This window comes from Saccopteryx bilineata, chromosome 3 (assembly GCF_036850765.1).
Source record: "Saccopteryx bilineata isolate mSacBil1 chromosome 3, mSacBil1_pri_phased_curated, whole genome shotgun sequence".
NCBI lineage: Eukaryota > Metazoa > Chordata > Mammalia > Chiroptera > Emballonuridae > Saccopteryx > Saccopteryx bilineata.
The window spans coordinates 121511644-121533203 of NC_089492.1; the positions used below are offsets into that span (position 1 = coordinate 121511644).

Sequence of the window (21560 nt, forward strand, 5' to 3'; positions counted from 1 at the left end):
CACTGCTCTACCACTGAGCCAACCGGCCAGGGCTGTATGTTTTATTTTTGCAGCTAGACTATATTAGCTCTTTGAGAGCAGAGGCCACACCTTATTAAACTCTGTATCCTTTCCCAACAGTACTTTGCACATGGCTTTATATCTAAGAAATATCCAATCCTTTCATTGACTGGGTCCTCAGGAAAGAGGACCTCAACAGTGAGCTCTAGGATTACTTACCATATTTTTTGCTCCATAAGATCCACCTGACCATAAGACACACCTAGGGTTTTAAGGAGGAAAATTAGAAAAAAAAATATTCTGAACCAAATAGTGTGTTAAAATATTTAATAAAATACCATATTTTTTGCTCCATAAGACACATGGGCATTTTCTCCTCCACTTTTGGGGGGAAAAGTTCGTCTTATGGAGTGAAAAATATGGTAAATTCTTAGCTTGTTCCTCAGTTAAAAATAAACCTCAGTCCATCTGCCCAGAAAAAGGAACAATGTGTGGAAGCCTAACAGATAAGAAACTCCTGTTCATCCAGGCATAAGTCAGGAGGAAGAAAGGGCAAAGGAAGGGATTGACTAAAGCAGGGGTCGGGAGCCTTTTTGGCTGAGAGAACCATGAACGCCACATATTTTAAAATGTAATTCTGTGAGAGCCATACAATATGTTTAACACTAAATACACGTAAATGTGTGCATTTTATGTAAGACCAACACTTTTAAAGTACAATAAGTCTCTGAATTTTTTTTTTTTTTCATTTTTCTGAAGCTGGAAACAGGGAGAGACAGTCAGACAGACTCCTGCATGCGCCCGACCGGGATCCACCCGGCACGCCCACCAGGGGCAATGCTCTGCCCACCAGGGGGCGATGCTCTGCCCATCCTGGGCGTCGCCATGTTGCGACCAGAGCCACTCTAACGCCTGAAGCAGAGGCCACAGAGCCATCCCCAGCGCCCGGGGCCATCTTTGCTCCAATGGAGCCTTGGCTGCGGGAGGGGAAGAGAGAGACAGAGAGGAAAGCGCAGCGGAGGGGTGGAGAAGTAAATGGGCGCTTCTCCTGTGTGCCCTGGCCGGGAATCGAACCCGGGTCCTCCGCATGCTAGGCCGACGCTCTACCGCTGAGCCAACCGGCCAGGGCTGAATTTTTTTTAATAACGTTGTTATGCTGTTGCTAACCAATGATGAATAAAGTACTTCATACCATTAATGTGACTTCTGGTGCTGCATGGTTTTGCTGATGGCTTTGTAGTCTGGTTGATACGTGGTGAGGTTAAGCTTCATGCAGGAGTTGAGACTTCCATTCATTAAACGTGATCGTAGGTTGGTCTTAACGTTCTTTAGATGTGAGAAAGACTGCTCACATGTATACGTAGAGCCAAACATTGTCAGTACAGCAATACTCACAAGCTGCAGTGTGTGGTATGTGATGGGAAGCGCATTCCAAGTTTTGACAATCAGTTGGTCCGCGGGTTGAAGTTTTTTCATTTTTCCCCACTGTGTTTGTTTGCCAACTCTGCTTGCTGTAGTGCAAGTCTTTCCAAATCTTCATTCAGTGACTTGAACTTATTCACCCACATGTCTGAGGCCTTCAGGTCAGCAGCTTGTAGCTCAAAATCTCTGACAGAGACACTGGGGATGTAACTCAGGTCGGTGCTGTCCACTGCACACTCGTGTGGTTGGGTGATGAACTTAAAAAGACAAGTGCACTCACGAAATTCTCCAAAGCGCACTTTGAATGACTTCAGGAGATTAGATGTGAAGCCCGCTAGCTGCTGGAGATCAAGATGTTGAGCAGGGTCACTTGCTGTGCATGCATCTTTAAACTCTCCCAGTTTTTCAAAGTGTAGTAAATGACCTGTCTCAATGTCAGTGATGAAGAGTTCCAGCTTGTTTTCAAATACAAACACTGCTTGTTGAAGGGATAAGACTGTATTTCCAACGCCTTGCATTTTCACATTGAGCTGGTTCAGATGTTCAGTCATGTGTACAAGATAGTAGAACTTCAGGAGCCACTCAGTGTTAGCTAACTAAGGATGCTCGCCATTTTTCATTTCAAGAAAAGTCCGGACTTTGCTCAGACAAGCCGCGAAACGGCTGAGCACCTTCTCTCTTGACAGCCAATGCACATTGCTGTGCAGAAGCAGACCAGGATAATTATTCCCAACTTTATCCAGCAGTGTTTTAAACTGGCAATCATCTAAAGCTCAGGCAACAATAAAGTTGACCATCTGAATACCAGTGACATCACCTCACCAAGCTGCTTGCCACACATCTGAGCACAAAGCACCTCCTGCTGTAGGATGCAGTGAAAACTTAGGATGGGTCTCTTTTCATGTTCATGAAGAAGCGCTACGGCCTGACCTGTGGTGGCGCAGTGGATAAAGCGTCGACCTGGAACGCTGAGGTCGCCGGTTCAGAACCCGGGGCTTGCCCAGTCAAGGCACATATGGCAGTTGATGCTTCCTGCTCCTCCCCCCTTCTCTCTCTCTCCCCTCTCTCTAAAAATGAATAAATAAAAATCTAAAAAAAATTTAAAAAAAAAAAGAAGCACTACGAATCCTCTGTTTTTCCCCACCATGCACGAAGCACCATCAGTACACATCAAAATAAGTTTATTCATTGGTAGATTTTTTTCTTTAGCAAACTTAGTGAAAGACTTGAATAAATCCTCCCCTCTTGCTGTCTCTTTCATGGGCAAAACAGCAAGACTTTCCTCACATAGTGTGTCACCAACAGCATACCTTGCAATCACGCTGAACTGGAATAAATGGCTTATGTCTGTTGACTCATCCAAAGCGAGAGAAAAGAATGGTGCTGCATTTATGTCCTTCACTTGTGTTGCCTCAATTTGATTTGCCATCATGATGGTATGATCGTGAACAGTTCTTGCCGACAGAGGCATGTCTTTTATTTGTTTGATTATCTTGTCTTTATCTGAAAAGTCATCAAAACATTTATTGGCTTCTCGAGAAGCAGCACGGCAGATTGGGAAATCTTGTCCAAGGGGTCCTATACTACAATCTGCCCCTTCATTTGGAGTTAACCCTCAAGGACCCCTGCAGGGACAACTTTGGCAAGTGGATGTTACTCATATACCCTCATTTGGCAAACAGTCCTATGTCCACGGTATAGTGGATACATATTCTGGATTTATAGTAACCTCTGTCAGAACAGGAGAGGCTGCTAAGCATGTTATAGCTCATTGTCTGTATGCATTGTTCTACTATTGGATTTCCTAAACTGGTTAAACTGACAATGCTCCTGCATATGTAGCAAAAGCATTTACTGTATTTTGTCAAACCTTTCTAATTATGTGTATTTCTTACAATCGTTAAAGTCAAGGTATTATTAAACTGTACCCAGCAAATATTTTAAGGTCAATTTAAAAAAATTTAAAAGGGGGGAGTCATATCCTGAAACTCCTACGGGTCTACCATATCATGCTTTTTACTTAAAAAAAATTAAATTTCTTTTCAATGCTGATGAACAGGAGATGCCAAATCTTTTTCTCCTGCAAACTACTACCTTCTTTATTTGATTCAGCTAATAACACTGGGTTTTTTTTGTTTGTTTGTTTTTTTGTATTTTTTCTGAAGCTGGAAACGAGGAGAGACAGTCAGACAGACTCCCGCATGCGCCCGACCGGGATCCACCAGGCACGTCCACCAGGGGGTGGGGACGATGCTCTGCCCCTCCGGGGCGTCACTCTGTTGCGACCAGAGCCACTCTAGCGCCTGGGGCAGAGGCCAAGGAGCCATCCTCAGCGCCCGGGCCATCTTTGCTCCAATGGAGGGGTGGAGAAGCAGATGGGAGCTTCTCCTGTGTGCCCTGGCCGGAAATCGAACCCGGGACTTCCACACCCCAGGCCGACACTCTACCACTGAGCCAACTGGCCAGGGCCAACACTGTTTTGTCTTTTTCCAAATAGCTCCAGATATATGGAAAAGATTTATATAGGCGGATGGGGATCCTCAAACCCCTCAGCGAGATCTTCTTAGCATGGCTTTTAAGATACCAAGAGGCAGAAAAAGCCCAATAGAGATCAGGGGAACTACCAGCTTTTAGGATACACCCTTAAAGGCTCCAACACCCCAAAGAAGTCTCATAGGATGCCATCTGGGTCCTGCTTCAATAGTGGAAAGGAAGGTCATTGAGCTAAAGCCTGCCAGGCTTACATGCCTTTGCTGTGAGGAAATAGGGACACTGGAAGGTAGGCTTCCCCCTTGCTCCTCTAAGGGAGGGTTCAGTCTCTTCCTGGCAGGCTTAAGCTCAATGACCTTCCTTTCCACTATTAAAGGAGGACCCAGATGGCATCCTATGAGACCCCTTTGGGGTGTTGGAGCCTTTAAGGGTGTATCCTAAAAGCTGGTAGTTCCCCTGATCTCTATTGGGCTTATTCTGCCTCTTGGTATCTTAAAAGCCATGCTCAGAAGATCTCACTGAGGGGTTTGAGGGACCCCATCTGCCTATATAAACCTTTTCCGTATATCTGGAGCTATTTGGAAAAAGACAAAACAGTGTTATTAGTTGGATCAAATAAAAGAAGGTAGAAGTTTGCAGAAGATTTGGTGTCTCCTGTTCATCAGCATTCAAAAGAAATTAAAATTTTTTTTAAGTAAAAAGCATGATATGGTAGACCCGTAGAAGTTTCAGGATATGACTCCCCCCTTTTAAATTTTTTTTTAAATTGACCTTAAAATATTTGCTGGGTACACTTTAATAATACCTTGACTTTAACGATTGTAGGAGATACCCATAATTCAAAAGGTTTGACAAAATACAGTAAATGCTTTTGCTCCATATGCAGGAGCATTGTCAGTTTAACCAGTTTAGGAAATCCGATAATAAAACAATGCATATAGACAATGAGCTATAACATGCTTAGCAGCCTCTCCTGTTCTGACAGAGGTTACTATAAATCCGGAATATGTATCCACTGTACCGTGGACATAGGACTGTTTGCCAAATGAAAGTATATGAGTAACATCCATTTGCCAAAGTTGTCCTGGCAGGAGTCCTTGAGGGTTAACTCCAAATGAAGGGACAGATTGTAGTATAGGACCCCTTGGACAGGATTTACCAATCTGCCCTGCTGCTTCCCGAGAAAGTTGAAACTGTTTACACAGTGCTGCAGCGTTCTAAGACAGAGTTTTAAAATATAAATGAAAAATGTTAAAGAATACCTGACAAAAAAAACAACAAACCTGTTGTTTAAAATATTTCCATATTGCTTCTTGATTGACATCCTCAGCTGTAATTGCTTTCACCTATGGACAGAATGAACATTACTATGGGCTCTTAGAATACGCTGTTGCATAGATGAATGTTTAAAAAAAAGTAAGGAATATAAATTTGTGATTTCCACATTGAGCAGCTGACCCGGCGCCCACCTTAGCGAGAACCCTGATTTCAAGTGCCATTTTAACAACCAGTTCGCCAAACTCAACCAAAAATTAGGTTTTGGTTCTGCCGAATCGGTGTGAACCAGCTGAACCCCACTACTGGTCTAGGCTAGCCAATCTGGACCTGTTTCAGAGCATGTCTCGTACAGCCTGACCTTCCCAGCTCTCACTACCTACTTGATCTCTATTGGGCGGGCTTTCAGACTCAGTGATTGAATCCTAATCTCTCCTGGAAACCCACTGGCAACAGCTGAACCATGCTTGATTATATTCAGTTCAGAATTTTCTTCCCTAACATCTTCTATTGTTTCCTGGTTGTTACACCCTTGAGAACAGACCTCATTTCCATCATTGTTCTCTACATTTTAAATTTTATTTTATTTTTTATTATTTTTTTCCTCTACGTTTTTTTAGCTTCTTGAACAAAGGCAATGTTTGTGAAGGTGCTTGTCATGAGGAGGCCTCAAAAATGTCAACTCCCGCCTGACCAGGCGGTGGCACAGTGAATAGAGTGTTGGACTGGGATGCAGAGGACCCAGGTTCAAGGCCCCAAGGTCACCAGCTTGAGCGCGAGCTCATCTGGTTTGAGCAAAGCTCACCAGCTTGGACCCAAGGTCGCTGGCTCGAGCAAGGGGTTACTCTGTCTGCTGAAGGCCCACGGTCAAGGCACATATGAGAAAGCAATCAATGAACAACTAAGGTGTTGCAACAAAAAACGGATGATTGATGCTTCTCATCTCTCTCCGTTCCTGTCTATCCCTCTCTATCCTTCTCTCTGACTCTCACTCTGTCTCTCTAAAAAAAAAAAATGTCAACTCCCCTGCCCTTATCTCCTTCCCTGGTGTCTAGCCCTGAGATACATCTCTCTCTTCATTCCTCCAAATCTTTTCTTTTTTTTTAAGCGAGAGAAACAGAGAGAGGGACAGATGGGGAGGAAGAAAGTTGAGAAGTATCAATTCTTGGCTGTGGCACCTTAGTTGTTCATTGATTGTTTTCTCATATGTGTTTTGAACAGGGAGCTACAGCCAAACTGGTGACTCCTTGATCAAGCCAGCGACCTTGGGCTCAAGCTAGTGACCATAGGGTCATGTCTATGATTAAGGTGACCAACTTTTTTTACAATGAAAGGGAAGACAAAAATGAATTGAAGAAAAAAATATCATAAATAAACATTTTATTCATTGCAGCAATAATACACTATACTATGATAAATGCATAATAAAAACATTTGTAATATTTTATGTTGTAATTATGCTTACATGCCTATTAATTTTTAATAATAATTGTAAGAGACAAGTACCCATTTAGATACAAACACATCACATCACACACAATGGGTCAACTCTGCATCAATCTAATACAGACATTTATAGATTAGTCTTCCAAAATGAAAAAGGAGGACATGTAAGAGGACACTTTTTGAGGGAGGATGGAACTTACAAAAGAAGGCCTGTCCTCCCTAAAGTAGGACAATTGGTCACCTTACTATATTCCCACACTCAAGCCAGAGACCCTGCACTCAAGCTGGTGAACCCATGCTCAAGCCGGATGAGACCATGCTCAAGCCAGTGACCTCAGGGTTTCAAACCTGGATCCTCTTCGTCCCAGGTGGACACTCTATCCACTGTGCCACCACCTGGTCATGCTGTTCTTCCAAATTTTACCCATTCTACAGACACAGTTTAAAGGCTCCTTTCTCTCCAGGAAGTGTTTCCTGACCACTGAGTGAAAAGATTCCACTCTCCTCTGAACCTCTACTACCACCCTATTGAGCCGCACACCACTCTCCTGGCATGCATGTTGTTATTACCCTTTCTGTATGCTTCTTGAGGGTTGCATGCATTGTGTCTCCAAGGTTAGTCCATAATAGATCTTCTGTGACTATTTAGTGGTTGATTTATTAGTAAAATCAACACATATATTATGATAGTCAGTTATAATGAACACATAGGTTATCTTTCACCATAATAGAATATATTCAGCACAAAGGCTTTTAAAGTACATTTTTATTTTTTATCTTTTTGAGAGAGAGAGACAGACTTCTGAGAAGTATGTAATAGTAGTTGCATCATTTTAGTTGTTCATTGATTGCTTCTCATATGTGCCTTCATGGGAAAGGAGGCATTGGGGGGTTCCAGCCACGCCAGTGACCCCTTGCCCAAGCCAGCAACACTGTACTCAAGCTGGTGAGCCTGTGCTCAAGCCTGCAACCTCAAGGTTTTGAGCCTGGGACCTCAGTGTCCCAGGTCAATGCTCTACCCCCTGCATCACTGCTGGTCAGGCTAAAATACCTTTTAAAAATTATTTTTTAAAAATTATTCATGTATCTCAAAACACTTTACATCTAAGATGTTTTAAGTGCTGAGTAAATGTTGACTGAGTGAAGTTTCTAGATAAGCCCTATAAAAAAGCAAATCACAGTGGTGCAATGGATAGAACATCAGTCTAAGAAGCAGAGGACCCAGGTTTGAAGCCCCGAGGTTGCCAGCTTGAGTGCAGGGTCACTGGCTTGAGCTCAAGGTCACTGGCTTGAACAAGGAGTTATTTGCTCTGCTGTAGCCCCCTGGTCAAGGCACATATAAGAAAGCAATCAAAGAACAACTAAGGTGCTACAACAAAGAATTGATGCTTTTCATCTCTCTCCCTTCCAATGTCTTTCTGTCTCTATCTGTCCCTCTCTGTATCTTTCTTGCAAATAAAAAAAAATCAAGTCACAGTGGATAGAGCATCAGCCCAGAGTATGGACAGATATCCCGGGTTCAATTCTTGGTCAAGGCACACAAGAAGTGACCATCTGCTTCTCTTTGCCTCCCTCTCCCCCTTCTCTCCCTCTTTCCCTACCACAACCAGTGGCTCAGTTGATCTGAGCATCAACCTCAGGTGCTAAAAATAGCTCAGTTGATTCCAACATTGGCCCCAGACAGGGGTTGCTGGATGGATCCTAGTCAGGGTGCATATGGGAGTCTGTCTCACTATCTTCCCTCCTCTCACTAAAACAAAGAAACAAACAAACAAAACAAGCCACAGTCCTTGTAAAGTCAGTAGTCATGGCCACCATCTCAGCCACCTGGCCCATGCAGGTTCGCATTTGATTCAGACAGATGGGAATGAAACAACAGGGCCAAGAACTGGTGGGCCATTAGCTTTAATCCTAGCTTGCACCTGGAGGGCAAGAAATACACACAGTGGGAAAACACTTCTCTTTCCATTCAGGACTCCCAAAGCCACTGATTTATCCGAGTTTTCCTAGGATCAAAGGTTTGTACCTCACCAGCCTTATTCACCTCTGTTCCCCATCTCCTTCTCCCTGTACAAACTCTGCACAAACTGGCTTCTCCTTCAGCACTCCACCATCTTGGCTGCTTCTCCTCTCCTCCATGTGGCCTATCTCTGCTCTCTCCTCTAATGCTAATCTCGGGAACTGAGAGAGAGCAAGCTCCTGGTCTACCCCATTTTATAGTGTAAAAATCAAAACCTTTAATCCAATATACAAACAAGGAAGTCTCTAATACAAACTCACTGAGGGTGGGAAAGGCTTAGTCTTAAAACTGAGCCTTAGGGTATAACAACCCTGCCTGCCTGTCCCCCACACCCAATGCAAACTATAAGCGAGCAAATCTATATATCATATTTACAAACTTAATTGACCAACATTCCACCCCTTTTGCTCACTTCATAATATAAAGCACAGGTATACCTGCACAAGGAAATTAGGCACATTACACAAATTACAACAACATGACAAATCATACAATTTCAACAATTACAAAGGTACATTTCACCAGTCTCTGAGCACTTTGCCAAAAGTGCAAAATGTCCTCGGACTTCTTTCTAGCCATGGAAAAAGCTTCCTGGGGCAGAGGATGGCCTCCAGCTAAGCTGCCCCCCACCCCCATCAGGGTATTTCACATTGTCCAAAATCCCTAAGTCCATCCAACAAAGGTGCGAGTGCCCACTCCGGTCGTAGTCCAGGAATTCAGTCCACGCACATGGGGCCTCAGCCACCCCCTCATCCCTGCCGTCCTGGCAGGTCTTACACTGTCCCAAAGAGGAGCATATGGCAATGGCGGTCAGCATTTCCATCTCTGCTCCAGAGAGCATGATGGCATCCACCCCTATATCCCAAAATTGCAGACCTACTGGGGTATAGTAGGTACTCCTTGCTGCTGGCCTCTCCTCTTCTGAAGACTGCAGATTGCAACTCCAGCCCGATTCTCCTCATCCTCCAAAGGGGAACTGAAAACACCAGCTCCTGCTGCAGCGCTTGAGCTCTGGGAAACCGCCGCCATCTGCTCCACAGACCTTGCAGCCCCAGCCCCAGCCTTAGCCCCGGCCTCCTGCCGTTGCTGGCTCTCCACAACGTCCAGGGCAAGCTGCAACTCACGAACCTGTGATTCCTTCCCCAGCAGCTGCTCCATTTCCAGGCAAATCTTGCAAACCTGGTCGGCCTCCTCCTCCAGTGCTTCCTCCAGCTCCAGGGTCAGCATCTGTTTCTCCCACATTTGCTCCAGCTCTTTCCATTGCTCAGTTCGCAGGTCCTAGGCAGCCTCTTCCACAGAGCTTTTAGTTTCCTCACACATGGCTGTAAAAGTCAGCCAGTCTACGGCCCACAAAATGACAGCCATGGGGAACCATAACAGCAGCCAGTCCTCTCCACCGCTAAAAGGTGGTGGTGGCTCCATACTGAACTGTATCAAATCTTGCCACAGACTACGCCAAATGTAAAGCCAGTATCCACGGCCACCATCACAGCCACCTGGCCCATACAGGTTTGCATTTGATTCGGACAGATGGGAATAAAACAACAGAGCCAAGAACTGGTGGGCCATTAGCTTTAATCCTAGCTTGCACCCAGTGGGCAAGAAATACACACAGCCCTGGCCGGTTTGCTCAGTGGTAGAGCGTCAGCCTGGCGTGCAGGAGTCCCGGGTTTGATTCCCGGCCAGGGCACACAGGAGAAGTGCCCATCTGCTTCTCCACCCCTCCCCCTCTCCTTCCTCTCTGTCTCTCTCTTCCCCTCCCACAGCCAAGGCTCCATTGGAGCAAAGTTGGCCCGGGCGCTGAGGATGGCTCTATGGCCTCTGCCTCAGGTGCTAGAATGGCTCTGGTTGCAACAGAGCAATGCCCCAGATGGGCAGAGCATCGCCCCCTGGTGGGCATGCTGGGTGGATCCCAGTCGGATGCATGCGGGAGTCTGTCTGACTGCCGTCCTGTTTTCAACTTCAGAAAAAAAATAAAAGAAATACACACAGTAAGAAAACACTTCCCTTTCCATTCAGGGCTCCCAAAGCCACTAACTTATCTGAGTTTCCCTAGGATCAAAGGTTTGTACCTCACCAGCCTTATTCACCTCTGTTCCCCATCTCCTTCTCCCTGTACAAACTCTGCACAAACTGGCTTCTCCTTCAGCACTCCACCATCTTGGCTGCTTCTCCTGTCCTCCACGTGGCCTTTCTTTGCTCTCTCCTCTAATGCTAATTTCAGGAACCAAGAGAGCAAGTCCTGGTCTACCCCATTTTATAGTGTAAAAATCAAAACCTTTAATCCAATATACAAACAAGGAAGTCTCTAATACAAAGTCACTTAGGGTGGGAAAGGCTTAGTCTTAAAACTAAGCCTGAGGGTATAACCTTGCCTGCTTACAGCCTGTCCCCTACACCCAATGCAAACTATAAGCGAGCAAATCTATCTATCATATTTACCAACTTATTTGACGAACAGTCCTATGGCCACTTACATTTTTAATTTTTTTTAATGTTTTTAAATTTTATTGAGTAGAGAGAGAAGAAGGGAGAAAAAAACAGGAACACTGACCTGTTTTCATATGTGCCCTGACCGGGGATCAAACCAGCAACCTCTTCACTTCAAGACAATGTTCTAACCAACTGAGCTATCCAGCCAGGGAACATTCTAATCTGTATATAACAGTGACAGGTGGGCTTATATGGATCACAGCATTGATTGACAAATCTCAAAAATTGCTCTTCTTGAAGAGGGATTACGTTCTAGGAGGAGAGCAGAGAGGAGAGCAGATAAAGGCCACGTGGAGGAAAAGATAGAAGCAGCCAAGATGGCGGAGTGCTGAAGGAGAAGCCAGTTTGTGCAGGGAGAAGGAGATGGGAACAGAGGTTAATAGGGCTGCCCTGGCCAGTGGCTCAGTGGATAGAGCATTAGCCCAGCCTATGGACGTCCTGGGTTCGATTCCTGCTCAGGACACTCAGAAGTGACCACCTGCTTCTCTTTCCCTCCCCCTCTCCCTTCTCTCCCTCTCCACCTCCTGTAGCCAGTGGCTTGATTGGTTCGAGCATGGACAGACACTGAGGATGGCTCAGTTGGTCCAAACACATCAGTCTCAGGTGCTAAAAATAGTTTGGTACTCAAGCATTAGTACTGGGATGGGGTTGCTTGGTGGATCCTAGTTGAGGTGCACGAGAGAGTCTGCCTCACTATCTCCCCTCCTCTCACGCAAAAATAAAAGAAGAAAATTTTTTTTTTAAATTGCTCTTCTCGTAGGGTATGGCCCAGTGCTGCTACTGTCACATCACCAATGAATAGAGCACCATAACCTTCTACGCAGAATCAATCAGGTTTTAGTTGACGCTCTTATGGGAGTAAAAAAATATTTTTCCTTCATTCATCTTAGGTTCATTGGCTAGTGCCTTGTAAGCTAAACTAATAAAAAAACAATAAGAGGGGTAAAAAAACCAAAAAACAGAAATGTATTGTGCATTGAGCTATCCAAGGGAGCACTCAGAGATATAAGTTCCTCAAAGGGGTGGTTAGAATGTGGGCTTATATAGCATTTCAACGAAATAATAATACATTTGTTGAGAAACAACAAAACAAAGGAAAAGGACTTCGAGTTTTCAGAGATGGCAAATTGTGGGAAGGTATAGCTGTGGGGAAACTACTGGAAGATAGGGCTAGTTAAGTTTGTTATGTAGATTCCTCTGGTGTGTCTCAGGCCTGGTAAGGATCTAGAGTTGTCCCCGATGATTAACTTCTGTCCTTCTAGGTAGAGAGGAGACAGGGATATATCTTGACAAATTTATGTCCTTTTTAAAGGCAAAAATGGGAAGGCAGATGCTTTTTCTTATGTCTGCTTCTTCTCAATTGCCTTCAGGTCAAAATAATCTTTATGCTAAAGTGGCGTATGATGGTGTGGCTTATTCTGCTACCCTTCACTCTTCAGTCAGACCACACTGACGTATGTGCACAAGGAACTCTTTCACTCACTTCTCAAACAATGGCAACCCTTGTGAACAGTTTCTATTTCACCTAATGGCCATATTACATAACTAGGCTGGGTAAATAAAAATCATGAGCTAGCAGATAAGCAGCTGTATAACAACATGAAGTCACTATCAGAGCTCCATGTAAAATCCTGCGTGGCTGCACAATGTTCTCTGGAATTGGGCTACAGTGGAAGGGTGAGAAAGTGGAGTTATCTTTTCCAGTTTACTCTGCCACAAGAGTCTCAGCCAGGGAATCTCATCAGTAAGCATTACCCTTGTACTCCAGGAGATCCATCTTAGTTGGCCATCTGCTGACTGATCCACTTTTTCATTCAACAATTATGTAGTCAAGCACAAGCACCTATTCTGCTGTGACACAAAAATAAACCAGTGAGAACTGCCCAGGTCCATGTCCTAATGAAGAATGTGAATTCTCATGAAAAACCTATCAATCAGCTACTATATTTCCTCAGATCTAAGGCATCATTGATTTCTATTATAGGGTGTAAAGCCAGTAGTCACGGCCACTATCACAGCCTCCTGGCCTATGCAGGTTCGCATTGGATTCGGACAGTCAGTAAAGAAACAATGGAGCCAAAAACTAATGGGCCAACATCTTTAATCCTAGCTTTTACCTGGTGGGCAAGTAAAAACACACACCGGGCTCCAAAACCCACTCACATTCAGTGCTCACAAAGCTACTGACTTATCCGAGTTTCCTAGAATCAAAGGTTTCTAGCTCACCAGACTTATTCACCTCTGTTGGGCAGATAAAATGTATTATGCTCACTTTGTTAAAGAGGCCGTTGCCCAGGTGATATTAATGTGTGTTGAGAATTGTTGTAGCCTGAGGCTTGGTTTTGGGATTAAGCCTGTCCCACCCTTTTTGGTGTAAGGTGGTACAATCCTATCATGCCTCAGAGAAGTGACTTTGTATTAGAGACTTCCCTATTATGTATATTGGATTAAGGGTTTGGATTTCTACACTATAAAATGGGAACAAAGCGGGAGTTTGGCTCTTGGTTCCTGAGGTTAGCATGAGAGAGCAGAGAGAATAGAGCCAGCAGCGGGAGGAGGCCACGTGGAGAAGGCCAGGAAAAGCAGCCAAGATGGCGGAGTACTGAGTGAGATGCCAGTTTGTACAGAGTTTGTATCTGGGATAAGGAAGGAAATGGGGAACTGAGGAGAATAAGGCTGTTGAGCTAGAAACCTTTGATTCTAGGAAACTCGGATAAATCAGTAGCTTTGTGAGCACTGAATGTGACTGGGTTTTGGAGCCCAGTGTGTATTTTTACTTGCCTGCCGGGTGCAAGCTAGATTAAAGACTATGGCCCACCAGTTTTTGGCTCCATGGTTTCTTTACCGACTGTCCGAATCCAATGCGAACCTGCATGGGCTGGGCTCCTCTGATAGTGGCCCTGGCCTTGGCTCCTGGCTTTACAACCTCTGTTCCCCATCTCCTTCCTTCTCCCTGCACAAACTCTGCACTAACTGGCTTCTCACTCAACACTCTGCCATCTTGGCTGCTTCTCCTGGCCTCTTCCACGTGGCCTTTCTCTGCTCTCTTCTCTAATGATAATCTCAGGAACCGAGAGCGCAAGCTCCCGTTCTATCCCTATTTTATAGTGTAGATTCCAAAACTTTAATCCAATATACAAAATAGGGAAGTCTCTAATACAAAGTCACTTATTTTGGGGCATGATGGGATTATACCACCCCACATCAAAAAGGGTGGGAAAGGCTTAATCCCAAAACCAAGCCCCAGGCTACAAGGATTCTGCCTGCCCACAGCCAGCCCCCAACACACATTAATATCACCTGGGCAACGGCCTTCACATGGGCAGCGCCATCTTTAGCAAAGTGAGCATAATATATTTTATCTGCCCAACATAGGGGTTCAAACAAGCCTTCCCAAAATGTTTCTCTTTGGCATGTGAATTATTTTAAGCAGAAGACAATTGACACCTTGCAGGCTCATGTGAAACTTTTACTTCCCATTTTAAGTGGCAGGTTGCCAAAGGAGGGATGCACAAGGCCTGATAAGTTTTATAAGAACTTTATTTATGCATCTGAGAACAGACGGGCTGAGGCCCTAGTGGGATCAGCCCCGAAGCTGCGAGAGGGTGTGTGTGATATAGGGACTACTGCAGACATCTGCTGATGTGGGGGTTGGTACACTTGGTATGCTTAGATTAGCCTATCCTGGTTTATGTCCTTGGCCACCGTCTGTCTCTCTTTTTCCAACCCTCGGTCTCCTCCCATGCCTTTTCACAAGGACACTTCCCAGATCCTCCTGGGGTGAGGGGATTAGCTTAAAGGGAGGGAGGTTGGGTGAATGAAGAAGTTGCTCCCTCTCGAGGTTGGATGAGGGGAGTTTGAGTTTAAAGGGATCCAAACCTAACTTTAAGGAATTTAAATTAGGAGCCTTGCCCATAATAAGTGTTAACTCCAGGAATAACTTTTTTAATGACCTATCTATAGGGCAGGGCAAACTTCTCACTTCTAAACATTTTCTCTTCTTATCCCACAATGATATTCTGAAGCCCCCAAGACCCTTTACCTCAGCCTTAGCCCAGAATGCCAAATAAACCTCATTTTAACTTTCTATCCTAGAACCTTTCATGTATGTGGGGTCTCTGATTCTCTCATGTGTGCGGGGTTCCCGTGCATTTAATACATAGTATTAAATTTGGTTATTTTCTCTTGTTAATCTGTTCCATGTCTGTTTGATTGTTAGACCAGCCAGAAGAACCTTGAGGGTAAAAGAAAGTTTTTTCCTTCCTTACACCACCATGGATTCAATAACAGCTTTTCAGGAAAATGAAAAAGAAAAGCCACCACATTAAATATGCACATTCACTGGATGTTAGTATAAAAAAATACCTTCCCTAAAATATCACTGTAAAGCCAGTAGTCACAGCCACCATCACAGCCGCCTGGCCCGTGCAGGTTCGCATTTGATTCGGACAGATGGTATTGAAACAACAAAGCCACGAACTGGTGGGCCATTAGCTTTAATCCTAGCTTGCACCCAGCAGGCAAGAAATACACACAGTGGGAAAACACTTCCCTTTCCATTCAGGGCTCCCAAAGCTACTGACTTATCTGAGTTTCCTAGAATTGAAGGTTTTTAACGTCACCAGTCTCATTCACCTCTATTCCCCATCTCCTTCTCTCTGCACAAACTGCACAAACTGGTTTCTCCCTCAGCACTCCACCATCTTGGCTGCTTCTCCTGGCCCCCTCCAGGTGGCCTTTCTCTGCTCTCCTCTCTAATGCTAATCTCAGGAACTGAGAGAGAGCAAGCTCCCGGTCTGCCCCACTTTATAGTGTAGATTCAAAACCTTTAATCCAATGTACAAATGTATGGCCAGTTGCCACGGTCACCATCACAGTCGCCTGGCTCATGCAGGTTCACATTTGATTTGGACAGACGGACAGACGGTAGTGAAACAATGCAGCCAAAACCTGGTGGGCCATCATCTTTAATCCTAGCTTGCACCCGGCGGGCAAGTAAAAACACACACTGGGCTCCAAAACCCACTCATTCAGTGCTCACAGAGCTACTGACTTATCTGAGTTTCCTAGTGTTGAGCAGATAAAATATATTATGCTCACTTTGTTAAAGATGGCGCTGCCCACTTGGAAGCCCATCACCCAGGTGATGGTATTGGTTGCCCTTCTTGCTTGTGATGTGCGTGATTCTATTAATGTGTGTTGGGGACAGGCTATAAGCAGGCAGGATTATTATAGCCTAAGGCTTAGTTTTAAGACTACGCCTTTCCCACCCTTTTTGATGTAGGATGGTGCATTCTATGAGGAATCTCATTATGCCTCAGATAAGTGACTTTGTATCAGAGACTCTCTTATTTGTATGTTGGATTAAAGGTTTTGAATCTATACTATAAAGTGGGGCAGACCAGGAACTTGCTCTCTCTCGGTTCCTGAGATTAGCATTAGAGAGGAGAGCAGAGAAAGGCCACATGGAAGAGGCCAGGAGAAGCAGCCAAAATGGTGGGGTGCTGAGGGAGAAGCCAGTCTGTGCAGAGTTTGTGCAGGGAGAAGGAGATGGAGAACAGAGGTCAATAAATCTGGTGAGCTAGAAACCTTTGATTCTAGGAAACTCGGATAAGTCAGTAGCTTTGTGAGCGTTGAATGAGTGGGTGTTGGAGCCCAGTGTGTGTTTTACTTGCCTGCTGGATGCAAGCTAGGATTAAAGATGATGGCCCACCAGTTCTTGGATTCATTGTTTCATTACCGTCTGTCCGAATCTAATGCAAACCTGCATGGGCCAGGTGGCTGTGATGGTGGCTTTACAGAAGATAAGGGCAAAATTGGACTATTTATTGGACTTTAAAAGTCTGCTTTAAGGTGAGCCTTTCAGCCTGACCAGGCAGTGGCGCAGTGAATAGAGTGTTGGACTGGGATGCCAAGGACCCAGGTTCAAGACCCCGAGGTCGCCAGCTTGAGCGCAGACTCATCTGGTTTGAGCAAAAGTTCACCAGCTTGGACCCAAGGTCGCTGGCTCGAGCAAGGGGTTACTCGATCTGCTGAAGGCTCACGGTCAAGGCACATATGAGAAAGCAATCCATAACAACTAAGGTGTCACAATGTGCAACAAAAAACTAATGATTTATGCTTCTCATCTCTCCGTTCCTGTCTATCTGTCCCTGTCTATCCCTCTCTCTGACTCTCTCTGTCTCTTAAAAAAAAAAAGGGTGAGTCTTTCACTGGGGAGAGAGAAGTCAAAATTGGATAAAAATCATGATGTATGAGGGCAAAGTGTGTCTTAGAGTATAAATTATCATTTGATACTTTATTTTAAAGAGTTCACGCATCTTTCAAGAATATCCTAGAATCAGGCCTGGCCGGTTGGCTAAGCGGTAGAGCATTGGCCTGGCATGTGGAAGTCCCGGGTTTGATTCCCAGGGCACACAGGGGAAGTGACCATCTGCTTCTCCACCTGTAAAGCCAGTAGCCACAGCCACCATCACAGCCGCCTAGCCCATGCGGGTTCATATTTGATTTGGACAGATGATAATGAAACAATGGAGCTGAGAACTGGTGGGCCATTAGCTTTAATCCTAGCTCACACCAGCGGGCAAGAAATACAGTGAGAAACACTTTTCTTTGCATTCAGGGCTCTTGAAGCCACTGACTTATTCAAGTTTCCTAGAATCAAAGGTTTCTACCTCACCAGCCTTATTCACCTCTGTTCCCCATCTCCTTCTCTCTGCACAAACTGGCTTCTCCTTCAGCACTCCGCTATCTTGGCTGCTTCTCCTCTCCTCCATGTGGCTTTTCTCTTCTCTCCTCCTGCATGGTCTCCTCTGCCCCATTTTATAGTGTAGAAATCAAAACCTTTAATCCAATATACAAACAAGAAAGTCCCTGATACAAAGTCACTTATAGGCATAATGGGATTCCTCATGAGAGTGCACCAATCCACCATGCAATAGTCAAGGATGTGGAGAAAAGCTTAGTCTTAAAACTAAGCCTTAGGCTATAATGACCCTGCTTGCTTACACCCTGTCCCCCACACCCAATGCAAAGTATAAGCGAGCAAACATATACATCATATTTGCAAACTTATTTGACCAACATCACCCTTCCCCCTCTCCTTTCTCTCAGTCTCTCTCTTCCTCTCCCGCAGCCAAGGCTCCATTGGAGCAAAGTTGGCCTGGGCACTGAGGATGCTTTCATGGCCACTGCCTCAGGCATTAGTATGACTCCGGCTGCAACAGAGCAACGCCCCAGACAGGCAGAGCATTGTCCCCTAGTGGGCATGCCAGTTGGATTCCAGTTGGGCGCATGTGAGAGTCTGTCTACTTCCCTGTTTCTCATTTCAGAAAAATACAAAAAAAAAAAAAAAAGATTCTAGAATCAACAAAAGTTGTTTGTAATTTTTATCTTCCTGGTCAAGAGTTTCCTGACATAGTTATGTGGATGGCAGCTATAGAATAGTATATACAGCAAGCTATGTTGATTGTCTCATAAACATGTAAAAAGTTACATGGACCTTAGGAGAATACAGTAATTATACAATTGAAATATGTAATTGTAATTGCAAAATATGTTGTGATATAATTGGAGCAACTCACCTACACTGCAGAAGTGAGAAGAAGCATTTTTGAAGAACTTGTGTTTGAATTGAGGCAAAATGACAGTGTGGCCAGATGAAGAAATTGAAGAGCTAGAGGTAGGATGATGCGATAGCGTGTGCAAAATTCTCGTGCCAGGAAGGAACATGGTATATTTGAAGACTTCAGAGATCAGCCAGGCTGGAACACAGGAGTGATGGAAAAGAAACACAGTATAGGCTGGGGGATGGGGAGGATATTGCTGCTCACTGCTACACATCATAGTCATTTATTTTTTGACACAAAAAACACTTTGTGCTTTGAAATCTGAAGACTGTATCCCCAGAACCATGACCTCACATTCTTAATGTTTTAGAAAGGGTGACAAATAAGCATCCATGTTAGGCTACCACAACAACATCAGATTCAAATTATTGCCCAACAATAGCAAAACCAGTTCTGGAATATCCTCCTACCTGCACTCAAATTTGCGATCAAACAGGTTTTGCATAAGTGTGAATTTGTCAATTTTTATTTAAATAGTATCATATAATAAAAGTGGTATTGGAAATAGTTATGTGAAATAAAAGCTACTTGAGAATATTTGACAAACAGGTTATATTGATTCTGGTCTGCATATCTGTCCATGCCTAAGAAGCCAGGTTAATTTAAATTAAGAAAGAAGAGTTTTAAGTGTTTGATCTATAGATGACTAAATCAACACTTTTTTAAAAATCTGGGATTAGCATCTTTACTTTATAGTGATTTTTTAGAAGTTTTTATTTATTGATTTTACTGAGAGAAGAGAGGTGTGTGGGGGAATGAGAAGTATCAACTCTTCAGGTCAGGCTCTCCTTTAAATACTATAAAATTGGCTTCCAGTGTGGGTTTTCATACAGAGTTCTTACTTTTCCCAAGAGCTTTTCTGATACTGAGTGGGAGGTGCCTGTGCCATTGTCCATGCTTACTGATAATGCAGTTTTGGAAGTACCTTAACTCATTCTTTCAAGTGTAAGCCAGCATTGCCAACAATCACCTCAAAAGCAACGTGCATGCATGCTCTTCTTTTTTTTTTTTTTTTTTTTTTTTTGGTATTTTTCCGAAGCTGGAAATGGGGAGAGACAGCCAGAGAGACTCCCGCATGCGCCCGACCCGGCACGCCCACCAGGGGGCGATGCTCTGCCCCTCCGGGGCGTCGCTCTGCCGCGACCAGAGCCACTCTAGCGCCTGGGGCAGAGGCCAAGGAGCCATCCCCAGCGCCCGGGCCATCTCCGCTCCAATGGAGCCTTGGCTGCGGGAGGGGAAGAGAGAGTCAGAGAGGAAGGAGGGGGGGGGTGGAGAAGCAAATGGGCGCTTCTCCTATGTGCCCTGGCCGGGAATCGAACCTAGGTCCCCCGCACACCAGGCCGACGCTCTACCGCTGAGCCAACCGGCCAGGGCCGCATGCTCTTCTTTTGCATCCCTCTCCTCCTTCTTATAAGGCTTGGTACAAGATTCTGTCCAGATATTATTGTTATTCCAATATGGTAGATTGTATTTTCCAAAGATTGCTGTAGTGATATCTCCCACCCCATCACATTGCTCTTGTGCAATGTGACCTTATCATTCTCCCACTAAGAGGTGGAGTCTATTTCTCCATTTCTGTGACTCTGGGAAAATCCCGTGAGTCTCTGACCAGTAGAAATATGGTGGAAATACAACTGGGGAAGTTCCAGGCATAGTCCTTTAATGGCCCAGCAGCTTCTGGTCTTGCCTGTTGGAACACTTGGGCTGCTTCCTCTGTTAGCTCAGCCTTCGTGTTGTGAGAAGTCCAGACCACATGGAGAAGCCACATGTAGGTGTTATGGGTGACAGCCTCAGTTGTGCCCCTGGCCAGTCAGATAATTGAGTCATCTTTGATGTCTAACCTAGTTGGGCCTTCAGATGACTGCAGTCCAATTTGACTGCATGAGAAACCAAGCAAGAACTGCTGAGCTGAACCCAGTCAACATGCAAAACCATTAATAATAATAATAAATTGTTGTTTGGAGGTAGCTTGTTATATAATCATAGAAAACCAAAAGAAGGAGGTCAAGAATAAAGAATTTCAGCCTGACCAGGCGGTGGTGCAATGGATAGAGCATCGAACTGGGAAGCGGAAGACCCAGGTTCGAGACCCCGAGGTCGCCAGCTTGAGCGAGGGCTCATCTGGTTTGAGCAAAAGCTCACCAGCTTGAGCCCAGGGTCCTTGGCTCAAGCAAGGACTCACTCAGTCTGCTGTACCCCCCAGGCAAGGCACATATGAGAAAACAATCAATGAACAACTAAGGTGCCGCAACAAAGAATTGGTGCTTCTCATGTCTCTTCCTTCCTGTCTGGCTGTTCCTTTCTGTCACTCTCTCTGTCTTTCTCTGTCTCTGTTACAAAAAAAAAGATTAAAAAAAATAAAGAATTTCAGTTGACGTTATAGTTCTAAACCCACCCTCAACTTCATAGAATCCATAAAAACAGAAAACAAGTTTTATTTAAGATCTAGCATGGCAGCTTGTACCTTGTAGACATTATTTTAAAAATTTTGCCCTGGCCGGTTGGCTCAGCGGTAGAGTGTCGGCCTAGCGTGCGGAGGACCCGGGTTCGATTCCCAGCCAGGGCACACAGGAGAAGCGCCCATTTGCTTCTCCACCCCTCCGCCGCGCTTTCCTCTCTGTCTCTCTCTTCCCCTCCAGCAGCCAAGGCTCCATTGGAGCAAGGATGGCCCAGGCGCTGGGGATGGCTCTGTGGCCTCTGCCTCAGGCGCTAGAGTGGCTCTGGTCGCAACATGGCGACGCCCGGGATGGGCAGAGCATCGCCCCCTGGTGGGCAGAGTGTCACCC

General features: G+C 44.9%; 1 non-coding gene across 1 annotated transcript; it reads right to left on the reverse strand.

The window, feature by feature from the left end:
• Window positions 1-3815: 3815 nt before the first annotated feature.
• Window positions 3816-3891, reverse strand: TRNAP-GGG (transfer RNA proline (anticodon GGG)). The gene has a single exon. It is a non-coding gene; the product is annotated as a tRNA-Pro (tRNA).
• Window positions 3892-21560: the final 17669 nt, after the last annotated feature.